Genomic DNA, 4,088 nt, shown 5'->3' with positions numbered 1-4,088 from the left:
CAGGCTTTTGGAACTCTTCCCACCAAGAATTAAATACTTACATTTACCTGTAAGACACTTCACTCTACTTCTCCTTGTATGACCCCATAGATCATCCACCTAGCCACCTACTGCTGATATGTACCACCATCAGCTGCACTGTCACAACCTGGACTATCCAATGAAGTATTGGGGGTGTCTAGGTACATGCTTGGTGTGTCTAGTTGATAATCCAGCACTCACCTGCAAAAATGTTTTTCTAATTTAACAATATTGCCTTGTTACCCCAGGATTTTTTTTGTTCGCTAAAAACAGCTGAAAGACCTCTTCTGAAAGCCTAAATATTGGTCGTCTGTTGATGTAGTCGAGGAAGCCGCTAGCATTGTGCAAACCAGCAAAAGCCAAGCCAACCATCTAATTTGCCCAGATGATCATTTACTCTGATTGATGAATCAGAGCTGAGCAAGACAAAGGCTGCCCTGCTTTGGTGGTAATCGTAGACTATCAATCCAGCTCAATGTTTGTCACTAAGCCTGGTTTATCTAAGGGCCTGAAAAAGAAGATAAAGCTGTGGGTGAGCAGAGTGTGAAAATCTGATTTTGGATTATTTTTGGCAGTGTTATCACTTTTTCGCTTAGTTTTGTGCAGAGAAGCAAAAATATGAGCCTTTGGCTACGATCTATTTCGTTTATCTTTCGTGTTAAATTCAGAAAACTCCACTTCTTCCTTGTAAGTTATCCTTTCTGTGTAATAATTGATATGGTTTACTAAGATACAGGCCAGCTGGGCTACATTTGGCAAAATGTAACTGGATACCACTGAGATTTTGATAAATGTAATGGACATGCTTGACTGAAAGATATCATGCAGATATAATGCAGTTAAGCAAAAACTTGCACTTCATTTTTTTAAGGTTGAACCCCAAATAACAATGTATTTGAGAACCGGGCACTAATTATATCTGCAACTGAAAACGCGTTTCTTTATTTTTAATCTTGGAGGAAGCCATTTTGGTTAGTTGTGATCGTTACTCAAAAACAACACTGCTTTATAGCAAATATAAATACATGCACATACATAAATAAAGACTTATTTTATAACATAGATTCAATGTTTCTTCTGCCATAAGCAAAGCTGGGCTTTTTTTTTACATAGAAACACGTACTGAATATACAGTAAACCCTTACTGAGCTATATCTTTTAATACATAGTGATAAACATTTGAACAAAAAGGCAAATGAAAAGCAGATTTACGATATGGTGTAGTTATTCAATGGAACTAAATGGAGAGCTTTTAAATAGTGAATTTAAAATATATATATACTTTAATGTCATCTATTTTTGTGATAATCCCCGTTTTAATTATTTGCTCTCTGATGACTATAAAAATACAACAACGTGGTCAAAACACCTCTTGTGATATGTCAGTGTTCATGTGTTAACTTGGTGCCAGGAACACATACTTCAAGTCATGAATTTAAGTGTGTATAGCCTATACAGTATTTATCTTTTCTTTGTAGCAGAAACACTGTGTACTGACATTAACACTGCCATTACAGCGGAAGTCATCCAGCTAGTTCATGTTTTACAAAGCAGAGGAGGTGAGTGAGATATTGCAAATGTCAGAACAGCAGCTGGAGAAGTCAAGGGAACAAGAGCTTACTTCAAAGGATAAAACATTCTATAAATTATACAACTTTACATGGAAAACAGTAAGTTTAATTGTTGTAGGACATCGTCGGCTGTGTGCTATAACAGCAGATGCTGTTAAAATTTTGACCTCGAAATTTATTTTTATGCAACAATGTTCGGTTCAATTATAAACTGAATTTGCCTGTTCCATGTAACGGCAATGAATTATTTTTAAGAGATTCTTCTATGATAAAAAATTTAATTTTTCTTTCCCCTAGAGCAAGTTTTCATTATTTAAGTGCTCTTTGACAGGTCATTTAGTAGATATTGCTATTTTGGAGATGTCTTTTGTTTGTGTCTGCCTAGCAAGTCATAGCCACATATTTGTGCATTAACTTGTGTCAAAGTGGAACTTCAGGTAGTGGCCCAAAATTTTTATTTAGAGCCCCAAAGCAACTTTTTGGGGAGGCACAGAGCCTACTCCATATCCGTTTTGTTTTCACCATGTGTCAAACATAACACTTGTAACATAACTGGATTTTTTCTGTTAGCATCATAACAATCATGGCTGGACTGGAAATCAAAATAAAAAAAATGTAAAGCTTAACAGCCCAAAAAGTGAGGCGAAAACTACATTAATAATAATAATATTAATTATAATAATAATATATCAGAATGAAATATTAGTGTCAAAGGGACCTTCTGATCCAGAATACAATGTTGCTAATAAAGTAATTTTTAGGCAGAATTTTTTAACATTCTCTGATAACTTCCCATTGAATTTCAAAAGCCCTGCCAGCGCATTTCTGTGACAGCTAGGCTTATTTTACACTGAATATTGTGAAGACTTTGTAGAGGTGCAATTTGACCCACGACAACAGGTTCAAGTTGTCCTAGAATGGGACATTCTTATCACAACAAGACACCACGATTATAACTGAGTGTTTGGGGCAGGAGTTACTGATTTGGTTACAGAAGCAGTCAACTGCGTGATAATCTACTTATTCAATGCGATAAGTATACAGTGAATCTGTCTATCCCCCTTCACCGCTGTCTGCCAAAACACACAAGGGATGGATAACATTACACTTAAATGCTTAGTGCCAACTGCCAGAATTAATGTGCCACAACCTTTGTAGTGTGATACATCTGATCAGATGGGTATTTTGCTAATGGATCAAAAGAAGGATTGTACTTATTCGCAGAGTCACGGCAGAGGTTAATACGTCTTGTGGTAAAACTGAAGATTCTAATCTTTAACAACCAGTGTAACTTATATTAGTCTCCTGCGCAAGAAAAAAAACAGTATAACCTCAGAACAACTGTAGCTGCAGTTTTGTTGGTGTCTAATTGACTGTTACCATTGCATTGTAAGGAAAAATGTTTATATTGTTACGTAAATAACACTGAAATAGTTAACTGGTGCATGTATTACTTTATGTGAAAGAAATAGCTTTTCTGCAACTAGATGTTGAAATTTTCAGAAATACTCTGTGTAATATATTTATTATCTTGTTTTCTTTGTTGCATTGATTTGTGTAATACATTTTATGGTGATACATTTTAACCCCTTAATGACAAAGCCCGTCAAAATGCATTGTTTTCAATGGGTTTAGGGACCGCCCATTGTCCTTAAGGGGTTAATATGGGAAACAGAGAACTCAAGGCAATAACTTTAGATGAACATCTGTGAAAGTCACATATGCATAGGCAAAGAGAGTCAAGCCCTGATTCCAAGCCTTGACTATACATTTGGCACACCAGTGGGCCATTTGCCATCCGTGCCCCTACAATAACACGATCCGCGACTCAAGCAGAAGATCAGGTGCTGTAGTGTGTGTGGCCACCAGTTGGATATGCCCGGCCGTGAGCTCAGTGAGCATTAAAACGTAGCATGGAGCCACGCATATCCAGAAATCAGCTGCACTTATGCCATCAGGTGGCCGCTGGCCTGAAAGTGCCAGGGCCTCCTCCTCATTGCAAGTCTAGCCCTGCCTTTGTCTACTCTGGACAATCACAAGCCAAGAAGAGCAAGAATATGTGAGAATACAAAATTGGAGGGATTCACTTAATTGCTTATATGGGACTAAATTTGTTTAGTTGCAGACAAAGGCATAAAAAATTCCACATCCGGGAACTGTCGCGATGCCGCAAAGCCGCGAAGACAAGGTAAGTTAGAAGAGGGGGGGGGGGATGGTAGACGAAGACGAAGACAATCACGAAGATCTTCGTGGTGTGTGTCTTCGTCTTCGCCTACGTTTTTCCGCCGCCGTCTTCTCTTCGGCGTGTCTTCACGAAACTCTTCGTGTTTGTTTCCATGTTCGCCCGAAGACGAATGCACAAGTCTAGTACTTACCACAAGCCTGTGTGGAATTTGCTTTGTGGAGTATGCAGGTAAACGATAATTGTTAAAAGTTTAAAAGTATATTTAATAAGAAAAAATATCATAAACGATTAGCACATTGACTGTTTTCAAA

Source organism: Spea bombifrons, chromosome 5 (genome assembly GCF_027358695.1).
Source record: "Spea bombifrons isolate aSpeBom1 chromosome 5, aSpeBom1.2.pri, whole genome shotgun sequence".
NCBI classification, from domain to species: Eukaryota; Metazoa; Chordata; class Amphibia; order Anura; family Pelobatidae; genus Spea; species Spea bombifrons.
This window is presented reverse-complemented; position numbering follows the sequence as displayed.